Source organism: Ascaphus truei, chromosome 5 (assembly GCF_040206685.1).
Source record: "Ascaphus truei isolate aAscTru1 chromosome 5, aAscTru1.hap1, whole genome shotgun sequence".
NCBI classification, from domain to species: Eukaryota; Metazoa; Chordata; class Amphibia; order Anura; family Ascaphidae; genus Ascaphus; species Ascaphus truei.
The window spans coordinates 16526762-16548793 of NC_134487.1; the positions used below are offsets into that span (position 1 = coordinate 16526762).

Here is a 22032-nt window from a genome sequence, read left to right on the forward strand (position 1 = left end):
GGAGATGGAGGCACTGCACCATTGAGAAGAACGAAGGCACAACCCCAGAAACCTGTTCTGTTGTCCCCAATGTCATCGCGGGAGACTCAGGCCCTCCTGTTGCCAGCAGGTACGCACCGCACTCAGACATTTAACAGGAGAGTTAGTTCCCCTAGAGGACCCTATCTGAGGTTGGGGGGAGGGGAGGAGGAGGGTAACCGGGTTACATATATATTGTACAGTACAACAGTACACCCTACACTGACATTAGTGTGGAAATCAAAGAAGGCACCAAGACATTTATTGCAAGTGTAAACATCCTTATCCGCCTCTAAAGGAGGTAACGTCAGATTAAGTATACACACTGGCAGTGTTGAGTATCTCAAGCTTTTGCAGGGTGCTGGGTAGGTGCAAGCCTAGCGTGATTAAGCAGATAGAAAAGTTCCTGGCGGCCAACTTTTTTCTAACACAAAAAGCTGCTTTATTGGACACCCGTCTATAAGCTCCTCAGAAATCGACATGCATCATATTTGACAGCAAATTGTGGCAAAACATATTACCCTGCACTTCATCCCCGGTAACTTTCACTCCTACAGTACACTGGGGAGATACTTAAACTTGTTACCCGTAGTTAAGAATACATTGGCAGTCTCTTGCATAGAGTTAGTAATGCTCCACCACTTGTTGAATGGGCCTTTGAGGCCTACACCTTGGGCACCTGGATTAGTAACCGCTATTATGTATTGCATACTTCCTCCATTCCTATTTGATCAGAAATGCGCAAGGAATCTTCTGGTTCGGCCGGGCCAAACATACTCTTGATTTACTATGCTGAGAACACTTATCAAGTACATGCTGCATCCATATCAATAGTGAGAATAACCATGGGCCTTTACTACTGATGTTTACTTAAAGGGCACATTTCCTAACTAGAAACAACAAACGGTGGCAGGACTCTCGTAATACACTGGACTATACACGCAAACTTATTTAAAGGACACCCCAGTCAGAACTCTAAAGAACCTGCTTCTAGAACATAGGGTGGAGCATACCCTATATTCTGCCTATAGAGACATCAAGGCCACAAGACATACAGGGGTGGCGGCAATACTGGAGTGAGCCCACCCATTAAGGCCGTTCATTAACCCTTTGTTGAACTAGTAGTCCCTAAGGAGAGGTCGAAGCTTGCGAAAGCACAGATGTATCGGACCTGCATTATGAGATCATACACCGTGTTACAGTATATACACTGTCCGTGGTCATTTGACCTACACTTTTTTCCAAAGGAGTCAAATATTTACACTTATTCTTCGTTTTGTTTATGTTCATTGCACCGAGATATTCATTGCATATTAAGGAAACACTGATGTCATTCTGGTGCAAACAAGAGAGCTTCAGATGTGTTAAAGGAAACATTCTGCTTGCTTCCAATTGGAGTTATCCAGGTGCTAACCCTCTCGCCTCCCCGGCAGCTTCTCTTCTTGAGATCTCTACTCCAAGCGTCATCAGAATGCTTTGCCTGTGATGTAAACCTGACGGCCCACCCCGGGGCTTGCCAGGCTGGGTGGGGAGAACTCCTGACCCTAGAAGATAATGCGTGTGTGAACACTGTACAAACCCTCCGACATATGACCGTTCAGTCCTGGGACACAATTATTCTGCACGGGCTGGAAAATGAAAGTTACAAAGTACGTATTTTATCTGCCTGGGTTGGGTGCAGTTAGCAAATAACTTTCTTCTTCACAACACGTTGCACAAGTATAAGAAACCCGGGGCGTGTTTATGCCTGGAGGAGACACTTTTTGTAACTCTTAGTACAAATGTCCAGTCAATTCCTAACCTCATGATTGATTGAAGTTCACAATGTTGATGGGCAACGGCATGGTGTTATTTCCGCTTAACACTGAACAAATGGTTGCTACTGAATTCTCTATTATAACTGGAGATCGCATTTTTGGGGAGACGAATTTGGATCCGCAGTGGATTGGCCGGATCCTTTGGTCCGCGAATTTCACCGGATCAATGTCAAAAATGTCGATTCGCGTTTTGTGTTTTAAAATAAAAAATATTATTATCGATACACTCCGCGGATTCCGCAACCCATGGACGGATTTGCCGAATCCAATCCGCGGATTCCGCAGTCCGTTGGCGGATTCTTAAGATTCCGGAATTCGCGGATTGGCTTCTACAAATCCGTCCCCGGGTTGTACCCAATGTCGTGTTTTGTTAACGAATCCGCCCGGATTGAATCCGCGCATATCCGTATGCAGATTCTACACGGCGAAGCGGATTTTGGGGGGGATCATCAGCGAAAATCCGGGAAAAAGATTCTCCCGTCTCTAATTATAACTCAGTGGTTTAATCGTTTTTGGTTTAACGGACCATGCAGTCGCCAACCAGTTCTAATTCCCAGTAATAACCAACTGGCTTGGCAGTGCCGCTTAATCAATGACAAATATATATATTAACATGTAACCCCGTCACTGGCAGAATTGGCAGCATTTTTCAGTGCATTGCAGGTCTCTTTTGCATTGCGCTTAAACTATTTAATTAAATCCGCTTCTTTAAACAAATATAATAATGATAATAAGAGACGTGAAAACGTTTTTTTTTTTTTTTACACATTTAACAAGTTTATTTTCAGCTAGGACTTTTCATTCTATCTTGCCCCAGTCGTAATATTATGGTGCCTATATACGCACCTGCTTCAGCGCAGGTGGCTCAATCCTTATCACTGAGCTACTGATTGAGCCATCTGTGCTGAAGCAGGGATATCCTGAAAATCTGACCTGTTGGTGGCCCTTGAGGACTGGAGTTGGCCTCCCCTGCACTAGTTTATAATAGTCCAGTGGTGGTACAACGGTGGGGTTCAGATCCCAAAAACGTCTCACCCCCCGTACCAGAGCGTAATGCTGGGGTTCGATATTCTCCTGCTCGGCTTTGATAGACTGACGCCAAGCAATGAAGTGTCCCAGAATTCATAGTTGCAGCACTGGTGCCTTACCCCAAGGACAGCCAGGGAGAATGAAAAGCTATCCCAGTTTCGGCACAGGAGGCTCAATACGTCCCTGCTTCAGCACAGGTGGTTCAATCAGTCCCTGCTTCAGCACAGGTGGCTAAATCAGTTCTTGCTTCAGCACAGGTGACTCAATCAGTCCCTTCTTCAGCACAGGTGGCTCAATCTTTGACTGAGCCACTGATTGAGCCACCTGTGCTGAAGCTGGGATAGCCAGGTTGAGCACCCCTGCAGTAGAGATTGCTTTTGCATTTAAAATTGGAATGCTTCATTCCCCGCAAAGTCACCTCTCCCTGCCAATGGGTAATTTCATAAACACCCAGCTCTGAGCACGAGGTGAATGTTTTTGTTTAAGTGAGGTTCTGATCACAGATTAACCAGTATATCCTGGCACGCAACCGACACAAGTTAAAGGGCCAAAGTGCAGATGTATCAGGCGAGACATTGCTGCGTCGGTATATTTCCGTGTGACTTGTTACGTACGTGCAGCTGTGCACATGTGCACCGTCACGGTTAGTGTTTCCAACACCAAATTCAGAAAAAATGGAATTGGTTTACGATTTGCAGACGTCTGTGCTTTTCTATGGATTTTAGTCAACACTGCACCAAGAAAGCAGTGACAGGGTTAAAGCAGCAGTCCAAGCTGCCTTTCTTTCCCCTTAATATGTGCATCAATACAATCCACACAATGATAAGTCATTAGCTAAGTTACCAATCTATCCGTTCTCCTTTGCTCGATCGGCAAAAATTCGGCTCTGGGGTGCACTAAATGGCCGTCACTTCAGCAGAAGAGGACCAAAGATGCAAAGTTCTGTGGGGAAGATCATGTGACCAGGCAGTCACTAGATACAATTGATGCACTGCTAGAGAGAGGGCAGGGCTCAAAAAGGGGTGTGCCAGAGCCTGTTTCAGAAGAGGAAGGGGATGTGACTTTGTAAATGGTTGCTATAGAAACAAACAAGGCTTTTTACATTATAATACATAAAAAATTTAATTCAGAGATGTTTATGTAACACGTGTTCCCCCCCCGCCCCCCAACCTCACTTAGGGGCCAGTGTATGGGACTGGGCGCATTACCACGATTGTACGGTGCTCTACCTGTAGGTTTTCAGGAGGTCTGAGTTGTCTGCAAGATGGGAAAGAGACAGGGACAGGACTGGCTCGCACAGGTCTCTGGGTTCTTCATGGTGGTGTCAGCACCTCTAGCGGTGATGGAACCCACGGAGTGTAGGTGTCAGCCCCCATCACTGCACAATTACCTCCCTCCTGCCCAGGAACTGACACTAGAGACAGAGGTATCTTGAAAGGTACTTTATTGCAGGGCATTCTGCATCAGCTCTTCTAGCAGCATATATCACACTCCACTTGCCGCAGGCTGTCTAGACGGTGCACCTTCATCAATAGTGCTCTAATCCAGATGGTCTTTAGGCTAGCCAGCCTAAAGTGAGCAAGCTTGCCCCACCATGGGGAAGACTTACATCTCCTACCTCTCTCCCTGAGAAGCAGGGAGCAGAGACCTCCTTAATCCTCATCAGGGCTCAGAGAGGAACACCCTCACCCTCCTTACTCCAGGAGGAGCAGGGGCAAAGACTACCTAACTCCCTAAGGAGCAGGGAGCAAAATACCACACTAAACTTTAGGCTACTCCCCTAGAACCCTCTGGAAGGGGTGGGCTCATGGACTATACCCACCTATAAGGGGCTTTACACAGGCCATGAGACACCACCCACCTTCCTTCACTTTCTGGGGAAGTTGAAGGGAGGTCAATGGCCCATAGATTAACCTGCTAAGGCCTGGATCTTAACAGGACGTATATAGTGTATCTGCTATGTGGAGAGAAATAGGTACAGATGGACATACCCTGTTATATTTTTAAAAAATGCTACAAGTTTTTTCTCATAGCAGAACCACATGTACGATATTGCTTGGTCTACAGCTTTAATTCCTCATGCACAAGCAGGGAAACCAGACACTCCAGCACTGTAATTACATTCATATAACAATAAGTGTTGCCTATGTACAGTACATAGGTAATTAAACAGTAACAAGTTATTGAGTTTGGAGCTTTGACTTTACACCAACGTGGAACGTGTGGGGCGGAGGGTTAGAGGCCGTACAGCTGGTTGCAGAGTTCAACACACAGAGAGTGTACAGTACAGCAGCACGCAGGACAGGAAACAACCGTGCGAGGAAGCATGGCTGCCACACTGGCCTTCCTCTGGGCGTACTTAAGGATGGAACCCTGTGTAAATTGGGGATAGGTATCTAGATGTTCACAAAAAGACTGTGCCTGATTTAGGGAAGCGTAAGCCAACACAATCAAATAAATGCTATGTACAAACCAGACTGGAGAGAGCAGCACAAATTAGGCACTGAAAGACTCGGAGGAGTGTGAGCTGGCATTCTGATTTCACAGCTAGCGAAGTAGGTTGGGAAATGCTTGGTATTTAAAGGCTAAGCTCAGCTGAGAATAACCATGGGCTGGAAATGCTGCTCCCCCACACAGCAATGCCAGGCTTTAGACTTCCAATGAATCTATGCCTACAAGAATTGTGACCATAACGGTCCATTGATGACATAAATTGCCTGGAGCAGCACCTTTTGAATATTGAGCTGTAATGATGGCTGGCCAGTGGTTGAAGTCTGGTGGCACTAGGAGCCGGGGGAAGGGTGGGAGGTACCACTACTATTTTAATTTTCACATCCGATGTACCACTCTTTTTGTAATTACTATTATTTACAATCTTTTATTGAGGAGCCTTACGTCTTTAAGTCTTCCAATTTTTACTGCATACAGTACACCTTTCTAAAAATGTCCAAAGAGCCTTTTTGAAGTGTAATAAATGTAGAGATTTATACAAATAAATGGACTCAGTACCACTACTTTCTTAAACCACTGCAACCTCTTCTGACAGGTGCCTCAATCTGAATAAGTGTCCTTAGGACTAAAGGAGAAGCTTAGTGCTAAGAACACTGACTCTAAAGTGGGTTCAAATGCCACTGTCAGCTGTTGTGAATATAGAAAAAACGGAGCATTTAATTGTTTCACGAGTCAAAAAGAAACTAAAAATTGTGGCCAACGCCCATGTGCAATCATGAAAAAGAAAGTTAAAACTCCCCTGTGTAGATATTTGCAAAGACGTCCTTCCTTAAAAAAAAAAAAAAACTTCATAGAGCTCTAACTTACAAATCAGGTGGTTTATTGGTGAAAACAGTCAGAGAGTACAAGGTTTCGTGTCCATCCCTGGACCTTACTTACATCAGGCGAAGCTCTTCTTGGGACCTTGTGGAAGTCACTTTGGGCCAGTCCAGGGAATGGGTCCATAGGGTGCCTTAGGCCCGTAATATAGTGGGGGCGCACGCGGCAGTTATAGTTGGCTGTGGTTAGCCAGCCATCTAGGGCCGCACGCACGGAAGTGAGTGTGGAGCCGGGCGAAAGCGGGGAATACTCAGAAAATGAAGTATTCACGCCGCTACCGCCGCTGTAATGTGTGTGTGTGTGTGTGTGTGTGTGTGTGTGTGTGTGTGTACGATGTTAATAAATAATTTATTCTCAATGTGTCTTTTTTTTATTTTAAAAATATATAATAAATTCATAACACACAATTTACATGTACATGTACATACACACACACACACACACACACACACACACACACATATACACACACTGCAAACCTGTTGCTCCTAGCAGCACGGACTCTACACACAAAAAGTGTGCGTCACGTGCACGCGCGTTCGCGTAGGTGCGGGCACTTGCGCACCTGCACCTACTATAGAACAAGCCTTATAGCTTAGCAATGCTTAGTAAATATGGTCCTTTATCTCGCTTTGCCCAAGGGAGATCATAACCTCTTCAAGACTGGGACTCATCGGGACTAATTCAATAAGGTGCAATAGTGCTGATTCCAGTCAATAGCGCTTTCCATGAGGTAGTGCTGAGCGGAAAAGAACTACTAGCCCTGAGGTAGGTGTTGCGTTTAGGGATGAAGGTTTTTAGGATAAGGGGTTAAGATTAGGGTTGTTAGAGAAAGGGGTTAAGGTTTTTAGGGTAAAGCATTAGGGGATACATTAACATTGGCATGGTGCCAGCAAAGGTCACTGTGTTATAGTCGTATTTATATAGTGCCAACAAAATAGACATTAGGGAAATATAATATTATACTACAGTATTTAACTAGGTATAGTACTCCGTTAGAAGTAGGCAGCATAGTGTGGCATAATTGAAATAAAGTTTTTAATTGATATAATTGAAATAATGTTTTTATGCAGGCTTATCAGCCGGTTTTACAGGGCCATTTTCAATAAATTTGTGACCCCCCTTCTTTCACTGTTCATTCCTCATTTGGGGGTTCGTGGAGTTCGAGGTATTTTGGATACTACGAAAATCCCAAGGCATTAAGGAAGTACCCTGGGGATTCGAGGAACATAAAGGGAATAAAGCACAGATTGTCTCCACTGTACCATAAAAAAAACACTCCTGTAAGTGTATTCAGTCCACACTGGGGAAGTTGGAATAAGGGGCTAACATCAAATATCAGTGATACTGCGCAATGGTGTACCCTTTTATCAATTTCAGGTGTATTGAAGAACAATAACAAGAAAGAAACATCACAGCCATCTACTTCAAGTTTTGGACTTTGAAACACTCTTCAGAGACTGGTTTTGTTTCCCATGGACACAGTGACTCTTTAAGCGCCAGGTATCCCAATTTCACATTCACAGCATAGTGTGGCAGTTATTCTGCTAGATTTTGGAAGTCATAAGGGAAAGGGCTGCACAGCGGCAGCAGAAAATACTTATGGGAACGGAGGGAGAAACTAAGGTAGGTTGACCAGGCAAGTGGGAATGTAAATGCTGTGAATAAATGGTGTGAGGAAAGGTCTAGGGCCAAGGACGTAATTGGGAAGGTCATTGCTAGGTGGAGGTTCAGGAAGGAGCTTGAGGGAAGGTGTAGAGGTGACGTGCCGGGGAAGACGTATCATATGAGGCGCTGCCTTTTTAGTGCAACATGAATAGGTGCTACATACATACCTGTAAGTGCTCCCATATAGTGCGATATTAAAGCTGCAGTTCAAGCAATATCCTGCATGTGTGTTTTTTTTTAATAAATCAGTTCTGTAGTAAGAAAAAAAAATACTTTTAGCATTTTCTGTTTTAAAAAAAAATAACTTTGAAAGACCAATTTTCTGGTATTCTATTTTAACAAGCATGTTTGTTCCTAAAGCAACCATTTACATTCCCCAGATCTAAAGATGTCGCCAAACTTCGCCGATCAATAGACGGAGAACGAATTGACCGGCAGCTATGCAGTTCTTTAGGTAAGTCGAGATTGCCCACATGAAACTATTGAAGTAAAAAAAAAAAACGGGAGCTTGAACTGCAGCTTTAAATCCAATATCAAGAAGCTGAGCTCTCTGGGGATCAGATGAGCGGAACTCAAGATTACAAAGATATTTACTGCACGGTTTTATTAATTTGTTTCTATTACTTTATTGGGGATAGTTTCTTCCATATTGTAGTTCTTGATGTTGAATTTCATATCACACTATATAGCAGCACTTATGGATGTAGCACCTATTCACGTTGCACTAAAAGGGACAGCACTACCCATATTTTCACTTAAAATTACTATTAGAACCCAAAGGTACAGTAGATTCACTTGGGTAGTTAGAGCAGCGACCAAGCCACAGTACTGTATATACAATACTAGCAAAGTAAGGGTTTAAAGCTGCAGTTCAGGCAATATTCTGCATGTGTGTTTTTTTTTTAATAAATCAGTTCTGTAGTAAGAAAAAAATACTTTTAGCATTTTCTGTTTAAAAAAAACCCAACAACTTTGAAAGACCAATTTTCTTGTATTCTATTTGTAAAAGCATGCTTGTTGCTATAGCAACCATTTACAGTCCCCATATTTAAAGATGTCGCCAAACCTTGCCGATCAATAGACGGAGAACGAATTGACCGGCAGCTATGCAATTCTTTAGGTAAGTCGAGATTGCCCACATGAAACTATTGAAGTAAAAATAAAACTAAAAAACCCCAAAAAAACGGAGCTTGAACTGCAGCTTTAAGTGGCCTATATGCTATTTGAGTAACTGTTACTGTCAGGAGCGCCCCGTATACCTATTTTGTATCATACATCATGCTAAACCAATTAAGCATAATGCAACACAGTCACAACAAATGGTTTATGTACAGTAAAGACCAACCTTGGGAGTGCATAAGGCAAGAATACCAGTACGAGCACATTGCAGATGAATGAGCGTTTGGCTTAACATAATCAGACCAAGTGGCTGGTATTTGTAACATTTGTTAGCGCCAGGCTGGGTAACGCCTGGAGTTTTATACAGAGAGATCCAGCTGACATTGATAAAGCCTGCTGCTGCAGTGCAGACAGAAAGCCTGGACTGGCATTCCCCACATGACAGAAACAGGCTTCAGCATTCCAGTAACACACATTAATCCTATCCTCCTGTCTATCCACGTGTTTATCTATCTGAGAGGGTGTTATGCTTCCCGTGGGGGTCAGTACCCCTATGTTATTTGTCTTGGATTCTGGCTGGGCTGTATTGGTGAACGGAAGTCTCTGGGTGTAATTAACATGCCAGGGTGTTTTTTCTTATAATATAAGTAGAACAGTAATAACGTCACCCGACCACAGGCTCCTGGGTACCAGCCGCCATGGGACACACACTTATGTGGGCATGGGCTACCCAGGGATGATACAAGACAGACCTTTGGTGCTGGTGGACTAGGCAATATGTCTTCTGCTGCAGCAATGGTGACCTGTCCCTTTAAATCAGGCTGCCCTGAATGTTCTGGCCAATGGCGCAGGGTAAAGTCCTATATCTTAAGAGCTTGACTGTCCCTTGCAGGGGACACATCATTGCGTGGTTAGGAGCTCCTGTACCCGACTTGCCATTCTGATTATTTCTTAATAGTGATAATAAACTATGTTACTTATAACCTAACCCAGGGACTACAACGTAACTAGGATTTATCCGGGCCAGTAAGCTATTCCTTTTCAGATAAGGGATCCACATTATCTATATCAGGGGTCTCAAACTCAGTCCTCAAGGGCCACCAACAGGCAAGCTTTTATGGATATCCCTGCTTCAGCACAGGGGGCTCAATCAGTGGCTCAGTCGAAGATTCAGCCACTGATTGAGCCACCTGTGCTGAAGCAGGGATATCCGTAAAACCTAGTCTGTTGGTAGCCCTTGAAGACTGTGTTTGAGACCCCTGATCTATATCTAGCTATACATTTGTATAATTATCTGCCCATCTATTATCTATTTCCTGTATCATACCTTCGTAACCCAACATAAGTTGAGATTCCCACATTTTCCTTGTTACCTTACACAAACATCACTGAAAGAATGTTAAAAAGAGGAACGAATGAGAGAACCAGGGCTGGGAGTGACACAGTGAATGCAAATAATATCCTTGCACAGAAGAACACATTAAGCTCTCCCTCCCCACTTTCTAAGTTAGCAGGTCTTTTTCATGTTCCTGTGTTTGGACAGGCACACTGTGGTCATTCTCCCTCCAACAGAGGTAAATGAGAATTTTGCCAGGTTGTGTAGGTACTTGCACATTTGGTTATGCCTTGGCGGGGCATGCAGGCTTGTAACGCTTTGGCCAAAGGGTTTAAGTAAATAACCCTTACTCATGAGAATATCAGCATTGAAGTATTGTACTAATATATTTTTTGTCACAGATGTAGCATTGGGCATTTCTGTCTTTTGTTGTAGGAAACTGTACATAATACCGCACTCCTCCCTATAGAAGTTTGCTGCAGGTAAAAAGATAGGCCTTACATATAGAAAAACAAAAAGAACGATTCCTGCGCTCCTACCAATTAGGCTAAGATAAAATAATATTGTCATGAAAAAGGGTACAGGCATACCCCGGTTTAAGGACACTCACTCACGAGTAAGGACATATCGTCCAATAGGCAAACGGCAGCTCACGCATGCGCCTGTCAGCACGTCCTGAACAGCAATACCGGCTCCCTACCTGTACCGAAGCTGTGCGCAAGCGGGGAGACTATAGAGCGTGTTACAAATGCGTTATTTACATCAGTTATGCACGTATATGACGATTGCAGTACAGTACATGCATCGATAAGTGGGGAAAAGGTAGTGCTTCACATTAAGTACATTTTCGCTTTACATACATGCTCCGGTCCCATTGCGTACGTTAATGCGGGGCATGCCTGTATTTGGTTAAACCCTTTGGCCAAAGCATTTGTAAGCCTGCATGCCACATCAAGGCAACCCGTTTAATGCAGGTACCTACACTATACTGTATATATATATATGTAATAATTGTCCCATGGACTAGTGAAAGAAGAGTTACATCTCTTTTGTTGTATACATTTGGCCACCCTCAGTAGCACTCCTTTTGACACTAATATATATATATATATATATATATGTAATGTGGTGGGTTTGGGGGTTTCTTGAGCTTGCTGGTATTGTGTGTTTAACAATATAACACATACCGCACATGTTTGGGATGACACTGACAGCGTTACCGGGATTTAACACTAGTAACTGTATGAGGCACCTGTCTATGTTTTGGGAACTGTATGTATGAGCATATGGTCAGATTATTAGACAAAACATTTGCCTGTGTGTAACACTATATTATGTTAACTCCAAGCTCTTTCTATATTCATGTGTGAACTTTTCAGCTCGTATTAAATATTCTTTCAGGGCCTTGGTTTTTAAATGCATTAATGTAGCCTTTTAATATACATTTCCTTGCTTTACATTGTGACATTTTCTTTTCTTTGTTAAACTTAAACAGCAGACCTGCCTAAGACATGCAGATGAGCATACAGTTGTATTTGCATATATATATATATATATATAAATATATCAAAAGGAAAAAGCTGCGCCTCTGAACCAATTGGGTATAATCAAAACTATTAGTCTAAAATTTGTATAAAAAACGGGGGGGTGTAATATAGTATGAAGTGAAAATAGGATTATAAATTAAGAATGAACTCCTATTAATAGTACATAATTAGCTAGCAAATACTCATAAAACACCTGGAATGTAAACAAGACTAAACACTTAACTTAAACAACTGTGTACATATAAAATATATATAAAAATGCTTAATATAATTAAAAAAAAGAAAAAACAAATAACTAAAGAAAAAGGATAAACCAGTCCTCAATTGTAAGTCCAAAATGAAATGGATACTTGTGCAGGGGAACTTCGGCTGCTCTCAAAGATGGACAAACCACGTCCACAGGAAATCTAAAAGAAAAAAAGAGGAGAGAGCGCACGCCCCATAGCGTAAAAAGGTAATTAAATGAGGGAAGGGGGGGTAAGGGGGGTGGTTAAAATGCACTCACAAGGGTACAAGTAATAAAGGCATTGTGTGATTATAATCACCACCATCCGGTTCTTGCTTTGTGTCTTTAATGCAGTCCGGTCTCGGAACAGGATGGGTCCGCGTCCCAGCTAGTAGAGAAGGCCAACGGGTATCATACGTCCTTAGAGAGTTCAGGAAAGTGTGGCTCTGTAATCTCTACTAGCTGGGACGCGGACCCATACCTTTTTACGCTATGGGGCGTGCGCTCTCTCCTCTTTTTTTCTTTTATATATAAATATATATATATATATATAAAAACAAAAAAGTGTGGCGCCAAAAAATAATACTGTGATATGAATAAATTAATGGAACTATAATTAATAAATAAAGAGGTGTGTAATGTTTAAAATGTGTATAACTCTTAAACTAGTGTGACCTTTTTAAATTCTATTATAACACAACCAATAAAAATTATAATAACAGTGCATAAACGTGCTAAAAAAAAAAAGAAACAGAAAAATCAATAAAAATCCAACCAGTCCTTCAATAATTAGTCCATAATGATGAGGTTTCCGATGTTGATAAAGGGGTCTTTGGGCTGCTCTCACACGGGGTAAACCACCTCCACAAATATCTACAGACAGAAAAAGAGAGAGAGAGCGCACGCCCCATAGCATAATATTGCATAAAATTTATTAAAAGGGGGAAGGGGGTGGGGGGTGGGGGGGGGTAGGAATCGCACTCACAGGATGCAAATAGTTAAAAGGCAGTTTGTGAATATATCACCACCATCCGGTTCTGGATACTGGAACACGTCTCCGTGGACTCCCTCAGGGCTGCCAGACATGATTACCAGGAACCAGATGTATAAGGCTCCGTTCGCTGTCTGTGTATAGTCCAAACTCCAGCTCTCACTTCCAATGGCCGCCGATTGTATTCCCGCGCTTGGTGTAGGCTTCTGCGCGTGCGCGGCATCGTCGTGATGACGTAATCGCGCTCTCAGTACCCTGACGCGTTTCGTCACCTGACCGGTAACTTTCTCATATGTACCACCACTATTAAGGTTATGGTGGGTAAAAAAATTGACTAAAACCCTCCACAGTAAAGCACATATTCACAGTTGCTTTATATATATATATATATATATATATATATATATATATATATATATATATATATATATATATATATATATATGTGTATAGCTTGGTATTTTCGCATATTAATTCATGTGTACCATACCATTTATAATTACTATTTTTTTAAATAATAATAGAAGATGACAAGTCATTTTTCTGAGCACTTCTTTTTATTCAAAATCTCTTTTTAGGAGAGATTCTAACCTTTCAAGATTTACTCCACCAACCCAGAGCGAGACTGTTTGTCCAACAGAGCTGCAAAATAGCAAAGCATTCTGGGAGGTGTCATCCCAATGAACACGAGATATATAACACGTTCTCAGTGTCAGCCAAAGCATGACATGCCTCACATGTTCTACTTTGGCAAAGCATACCGTGACAAACTGAATTACAATTGCTAGATGTTTACAGTAGAAAAGAACTATAAAGATTGCTACACTAAAGATTAACACTGATCATATAAACTTATGGGATGTGCAAAGTTCCTACTCTGCGAGATTCCTCCAGCAAGAGGGGGATATGATAAACAGATTTTGGAGACACAACCCATGCTGTTTGTTGTCACATCTTTGTAGTTAGTAGACTTTTCATATTTAATCTTTGTCTACTGTGTGTGGGGGTATTATTATTTATATGCTGTATGCTGTCGACCATGTAGGCGACGTATGCAAAACATAATACAGGGACATGTTGTACAAAACGCGTTGGGTGCTCATGCTGATTCCATTCAGTGACAGACAATTATTAACCACTCGGGGCTTGAGGCGCCTGCAAGTAGTGGTGACTGAAATATTAGGCAATTGCAGTTTTCTGGAAACCTGAGAAAATGTCAACTTTACAAAAAATCTACTGAGGTCTCACTTTTTTGTGAATTATGAAGAATTGGGGGATTTTTTTCAAGGCTTTTGGAAAATGTCACTTTTGCTTTGAATATTCTATTGCGCAGAAAAAACAAACCTAAGAAATCTCGTCTTGCGGCTGTCACATCCTAGGGTCAAAGTGAACTAAGGGCAGTGGCATGTTTAGCCGTTTGAGTGTGTGTTCCATATATCTGTTTTTGTTTTATTAAGATAGGCTGCACTATTTTTCACAATGGAAGATATAGAAATAGATAACAACTGCTCCAATATTTTCACTAGAAGACACACGAGATCTGTGGACTTCAATAGTATTCTGAAATTAGATTTGGATAAAGCCCCTATTATAGGGGAAGCAAATATCCTTGCATCAGAATTTGATAAATTGGAGAAGTTGTTAACTAAAGATATTAAGAAATTTTGGGATTACACCTTTTTAGAGCAATATGTTTTAAGTGGAAGAGTACCAAGAGGCCTTAGAATTAATAAGGATCCATCCATGGATTTGGAAGATGAAAGCTTCCTTGACAAGTGGTATGGTCTTTTAGAGAAATGTTCTAATGACCTAATGGGTTTAGTTATAGAACAACAGAAACATCATGTGTCACAAATTGACATAGAGGTGAAAGAAATTGAAGAGAGAATTGGTACTTTAGATCAGACCGCTCTCTTCAAAGAAAAAGATGCACAACTGCAAAAGAAATTAGATAAATTATGGAAAGAAACAATTACAAAGAAAGTAAAGAAATTTTTAAGAGATGAGGAGGACTATAAAGACGGGCCCCCTAGAAAACTTGAGAAAATTGAATCCAGTGCTGTTAAAATAGTGGATAAAACCATTCTAAAATCTAAAATAACCCCAAAAAAAACCTCACCAAAAAAGGACATATCTAAGGGAAAGAAAAAACCTAGAAAATACACCCCTAAAAAAACTAGGAAAAGTCCAGAAAGGGAAAATTGGAGGACAAAACCATATAGAACCCCACACCAACAGGGTAATAAATATGCTAAAACACAAGTAAGCATAGAATTAACCCCGAAAAGATCTATGAGTATAGATTATGACTCAGAAAGGGAAATTAGTATATATAATAGAAAAGAACAACGAGAAACCCAAAGAGATAAAATGTTTCAGAAAGGTGGCCTTAAGTTTAATAACAAGAAGGATTTTTTAGGGGAGGGGGGGTCAACTTCTTTTCAGGGAATAAATTCATATGCCCCACTGATGAGAAGGGATCACTCCTCGGAAAAAAGGAAAAGGGAAAAAACCGACGAAAACGGGGAAGGGGACAGAAAGAAATACCAAAAGAAACCCAAGAAATAGGTAAAAACATATTCAACTTGAGCTCTAGGGTATTAACCAAACCCGAAGAGTCCCTTATTTCCAAAGGTTTAAAGTTCGCCCCCACTGTAGGCTCTAGTAATTTTGGCCTTTTTTTGGATGCCCAAAGATTTTTAAGGAAACTAACTATCAAAAGATTCTTTAGGCAGAAGGAGGTTGAGCTTAGAACCAGTGAAAACTCGAAAATAGATTCTAAGATAGATCCTAAAGAAGTTGACACTCAACCTAAAAGAGATATGACACTATCACAAGAAAATGCACATATTGTGATACATTCAGGTCTAAAACCATCCTCTACCTTTTACCCAAAACATATGAAAGGTAAAAACCTAGATGTCTTTACACAACTAGTTCAGAAAGATTTCGAAAAGCTAGCTAGTTCTGATCAGAAATTTGAGAATAATTTGAGTAAAAACGAAAGAGATGCCCTCAAAATCCTGCAGAAAGACACTAGCATTGTAATTAAACAAGCTGACAAGGGAGGAGGAGTGGCCATTCTCAACAGGGAAGACTATATATCTGAGGCACATCGGATTTTAGGTGATAAAAATACTTACACACCTCTAAAAAAGGACCCAACCTCAGACTTTCTGTGTAAATTAAAAACTTTGCTGGACAAGGGGAAACAAGATGGAGTCATAAATGAGAGCGAATACAAGTTTTTGCATAAAGAACATCCTATTAGACCCATCTTTTACTATCTCCCTAAACTCCATAAGAGTTTAGTAAATCCCCCAGGAAGACCAATAATAGCAGGTATAGATTCCCTGACGTCAAACTTGTCGGCATACATAGACACGTATCTGCAGAAATATGTGAAAGAACTTCCGTCATATCTGAAAGACACTACAGATATTCTGCAAGTTATAAATAACCAAAGATGGGAAGAAGGATGGTTTCTTGCCACATGTGATATAACTTCGTTATATACTTGTATTAGTCATAAAGATGGACATGATGCCATAGACAGAGCGTTATCTAAGGATACAAATATGCCTCCTGAACAGGCAAACTTTATCCTAGACGGGATAAAATTTATCCTAGAGCACAACTATTTCCTGTTTGAAGGAGTATACTACCTTCAGAAGTGTGGTACCGCCATGGGCACGAAATTTGCACCCAGCTATGCAAATCTTCTCATGGGTGCATGGGAGGAAGACCATATTTGGTCTATTGCAGAGCTGGGTGTGGATTTGTGCCTGTGGCGGAGATATATCGACGATATATTCTTTATTTGGAGAGGGGACGAGGAAAGTCTCAAAAGATTTATAAACTATCTTAATGATAACTTACTCAACCTCAAATTCAACTGTGAGTACAGTCGGGAAAGGGTTAACTTCCTGGACCTGACTGTACTCATAGAAGAGGGAGAGATTAGTACTCAAACCTTCTTCAAAGACGTCGATATCAATAACTTTATCACACCCTCCAGTTGCCATCACCCGAAATGGCTACAAAATGTACCATATGGTCAAATACGAAGGGTCAAGAGGAACTGTTCGAATGATGACGTGTTTAATACACAATCTCAATTTATGCAAGAAAGGTTTAGGGAAAAGAAATATGAAGAGCAAGTTATTCAAGATGCAGTAGAAAAAGTAGGATGTCTAGAAAGGAAAGATCTTATAAAAAACACAGAAAAAGTTAAAACTAAAAAGAACTTTGACTTCTCTTTTCTCACAAACTATAATAGACAATCCGAAAAAATAACTAAAATAATACGCAAACACTGGCATATTGTCCAAAATGACACTATCCTAGGTGAAATAGTACCTGAAAGACCGACAGTCATTTTTAAAAAAGCTAATTCACTAAAAAATGCACTTGCACCTAGTGCTTTACAAAAGGTTTGTAAAGAGAGTAATAGGTGGTTACCCCAAATAAAGGTTTTTTTTGGGTTTACCACATGCCTGGCATGTAGACATAGATCGGACGATAAGTTTGGATTCCAGTCTAATATTACCAAAGAAAAGTTTTTCATAAAACAACACATTACGTGTAGATCAGAATACGTGGTTTACCTAATACAGTGCCCTTGTGGGCTTCAATACGTAGGCCAGACCACTAGGCCAGTTAAAACACGTATTCTGGAACACATTGGTAATGTGCGTAGAGGTGTCACTACTCACTTTTTATCCAATCACTTCATCAATATACACCAAGGTGACACTTCAGGACTAAGGTTTACAGTGCTTGAACATGTTCTGCCCCACTGGAGAGGTGGGGACAGAAATGTTGCACTGAAGAAAAGAGAGAGTTTTTGGATCTTTTCTCTCAAAACCTTAGTGCCACAAGGCCTGAATGTGGACTTTGAACTTGGTGTTTTTCTTTAAATTAGGTGTTTTTCTTTAATCTGGTGTTTTTTTTATTTTTTCTGTAAATTTCATATTTTTATAGGATTTAGATGGGATTGCACCTTTTATATAATTTTTGAGAGCATTTTTTATTGACTGGTGTTCAGTCTTTGTGGTCCGATCTATGTCTAAAATAGTCAAGATGTCCTTATAACTATGCCTCATTTCATAAGATTATTGGAATTTGATGTTGTACTCTAACCTAATTTCTTTGTCTTTTTAAGATTCATCTATCGTCTGCTCAATATGACTAAGAAAGAGTAGGATAGCTGATGTGTTTTTTATATACTTTAATGTGTATTTTATTATGAGTTAGGATTATTATTATTTTTAATATGTTTTTAAAATATGCTTTGGTACTATTAAACTATTTTATTATAATTGTATAATTAAATGTTTATCACTGTTTTTAAGTATATGTATTTCCCTGTGTGCGGTCACATGCATGTAATTGGCCCGTGACTTTGGGGGATGTTCTATCAATCATCCTATGGAGGAGGGGAGTTTGATAGCAGTATGGGTATAAATAAGACACCCAGGACAGGTCACTGCTACTCCTGACGAAGCCGTCTGCAAGAACGGCGAAACGCGTTGAGCGTGACCTCTTAATCAAGAAGGAGAGAGTGCCTGGGTATCCGTAGCTGTTTTCCTACCGGCGGCGCAACCGGAAGTGACGTGACGGCCCCAAGACCGGAAGTGACGAGACGGCTCCAGGCTGAAGTGTACCGTGGCGGTTTGCTGACACAGAGACGCTGTGATGTGGTCTTGAGATCACCACCGTCAATGCTGTTTTCCCATTGGGATTCTGTAAGCCTCCACTTTTATCATTTTTGGATAAACTGTATTTTATTGGATACTGCATGTGTGCTTCTCTTTTCTAAAGATTATCTCCTCCGAATTGTTCCTGCTGATATATCCTATTAGGCATTGGCCTTAGTATGTGGTGCCCAGCTGGGAGCTCCTTATAACATATTTTGCTACAGGTTGCACTATGTTTGTCTTTTTTTCTTTTTAAAGGTATCTACGCTCCCCTGGTTTTTTCTTCCTAAGTTTCGTGTGGACCTTGAAACAGTCCGTCTAAGGGTTTGAGTGTCTTTATTTTTACTTTGTATTTTGTGTTTACCTTCACATTTATATACATAGTTTTTCCATTAAGTGTTTATATATTATATTATTCACTGTGTTTAGGTATTGAGCGCCATCTTGTGTGTTCCATATTAGCCGTTTGAGTGCCAGAGGAGCAGCAGCACCAGAGTAACACAGTCCCTCCGGCACATAGCAATCAGGGGACTGTGTTTTTCTGCCTTCTAGATAACATTCAACGCAGAACGAGATCTCCCCAAGAAAAGGAGCTGAAAAAGGCCATGAAGAAAGACCTTTAGAAAACATTTGCCTATGTGTAATTGCCACAGTATTTACTGAACAATCCTTGCCAGCAATTTAATATATTAACAAGTATAACATAGTTAACATATTTAACATAATCATAAAGCATATGCCAGACACTGACATTACTGGCAAGTGGGCACGTTCACCATAATAAAACCAAAGGTTAGTGCAACACATGCCGTACGCTAATGTGTTTTTACTCCCTTCCCTGGCACCACCGTGGCCAAACCACCGTGTCCCTTCCTTAAGGTTCCACTCCATCTGGCAAGGAATCCCGTTACAGCGAGGATATTTTACCCCCTAAGCGGTAATCGGCATCCCAACAAGATCCTCACCCTGTCTATAACATATTGTAGAGACAAATTAAAAATATCCAAACCGATGTCAGTGAACCCCATGTCTCTGCAACAAGTTCCTACTGTCACATTACAAATTCTGGTGTCTAACAAACACTCCACCTACTCTTCTAACATATTGAGACACAACGACGTTAACCTTTCTTCCACATCTCTCAATAATGGACCAATCCTTAGAATTCCGCCAAAAGGCCCTAGGAATTATTTCAGACCAAGCCAGAACAATCTTCCCGAATAACACTAACACCCTAGCCAAGTAATACCTTACTATATGTATTAACTCAATTGCTTTCATGTTACCCAAACCATTGCTGCATTCAATCTGAATCCCATCAGTCTGCATCTCTGTTGCCCCAATCCCGGATGCCTGATGGGGTTCCCCAGGAGCTGCTCCCCTCTGCACAGAACCAGCGTGCTAAGGGTTAGTATCTATGTTTGCTTACTGCTGTGTTTCATCAGAACCCACACTCTGGAATGTTAATGGCCCAGGAGGACAAAGGACTTTGGAACTACAGCTGCATTCAATCTGGACTACTGTCCAAAATGGAGCTCCCACCAAGCAAACAGGACCGCGGGGCTGTGGTGCAAAGGGTTGCAGAAAGTTGCAAGCAAAGTGCAAGCTTTCGGCGCCAAACGAAGGCCCCGCCCTGTGAGCTGATTGGCCAAGGATGAAGCCAAGCCCAGCTAAGTGATAGAAGCCCCACCTCCGACATCCAGCCAGGGGAGGAGCTAGTGGAGAGCAGCCAATTGAGGCTGTTGTTGGAGATGGGAGGGGTTTGTCGCGCGGACCCCAGAACCATTTCACTTTGTGAAGAGCAAGAGAGAAGAGCTGCTGCATACACGTGAGGCCTCACTGTGTTAAAATGGCTCAATCTACTGGCCGTGTTGATTTGGAAGCGGCTAACTACTCTCTCCCTTGCGGCTGCCTTGTGGTGAGAGTGGGAGGAAGCTACCACCTACGGTGCATCTGTGCGCATTGTCATCTGCCAGCGCGGTGCCAGCACTGTGGCACTTATTTCCTGCGTCCGGTTAGCCCAGTGCCCGCAGGGACATGGCTGTCGCCTGTGTGAGCTGTGACACCAACCGGTGCAGACGCCTTCCAGTTTCCCCCTACCGCGGATGCTGTGGGCCCGTGTGCCTTTGTGAGCGCTGCCGGAGGCGACGGTGGTCCGGTGCCACCTTATAGTGTCTCTACCTCAGCTGCGGAGTATGCTGTGGGCCCGTGCACCCTACCGCAACTGTTGCGGCCTATGCTGATGGTATTGTCGGTCCTAGGCCTGGGACCAGTACTGACCAATGAGAAAGCTAAGTGGACGGCCCCATGGGTGTCGGGTGTGGACCCTTGGGTGACCGTGGAGCGTGGTAGCTCCTTAAATCTAGACGGCCGGGCGATTGGCTCGCCCTGTCATCGCGTCCTGGCGGAGGTGTCCTCCCTAGAAGGAGAATTGTATGCTGCGGGACCTGTAGAAGAAAGACCCCCACTTACCTGTGCAGCCCAGACGAGTTCTGGTCCAGAAGTACCCGTTCCAGCGGATGCAGAGGTTTCCAGAGACTTCAGTACGACCCCCAGGTTCAGACAATGTCGGATTAGTCAGTCAACCGCCTGCGTAGAAAACGCTGGACGTCTCCTACCTTGCCGTGGGTGAGCTGTCCTGTTCTTCTGTTGCAGCGGAGCCGGTCGCGGCCTACTTGCTGGTTTCACCAGTTGCGGCCTCGTCCGGTGCGCAGCATGGTGACGAACTTCCGGTCTCACCGGAAGTGACGTCATCAATGGCGCCGGGCAGTGGTAACACCAGAAGTCTCGCTAAAATGGCGGCCGGGAGTGACGTCATCAAGATGGCGCCCGCGGAGCTGGCCACACTACCGCTAGGCCCTGAAGCAGTGTGTGGACCTGGCCCCACCAGATGATGCCAGCAAAGTAAAGAGTCCCTGTGCGAAGGGACAGAAGAGTGTTCCTGCGTTGATGCCGCCCCCTGCTGGACATGGTAGAGGACATCGCTTGGCAACAGCCAAGGCATCCCTCCCAGTTGAAAGAGAGGTGAAGCCCAGGACTGTATCCCTTAATAAAGAGATATTTTAGTCCCAGTCCCTGGCCCTAGCTTTAAGTACACCTTCTGCTATTGCCCCAGTACTGGACTTAAAGGACTTTGCCCAGAGTCACTCAGCACCTACCACTGCCCATCATCCACGTGCAGTTCTCAGGGTGTGAGATCCATTGATCCTGCTGTTCAAGGGTTTGTACTAACCAAATTCTCTGAAGAGGAAA

At 42.4% G+C, this 22032-nt stretch overlaps 1 long non-coding RNA gene across 2 annotated transcripts; it reads left to right on the forward strand.

Annotated features, from left to right (window-relative positions):
- Positions 1 to 246: 246 nt before the first annotated feature.
- On the forward strand, positions 247 to 19065 carry LOC142494842 (uncharacterized). Of its 2 annotated transcripts, none has more exons than XR_012801595.1 (5): positions 247 to 1667; positions 6836 to 6962; positions 7268 to 7697; positions 8243 to 8316; positions 18246 to 19065. It is a non-coding gene; the product is annotated as an uncharacterized LOC142494842 (long non-coding RNA). The 2 variants fall into 2 exon arrangements; XR_012801596.1 differs by lacking the exon at positions 18246 to 19065 and adding an exon at positions 8872 to 8982.
- The last annotated feature ends 2967 nt before the right edge of the window (positions 19066 to 22032 follow it).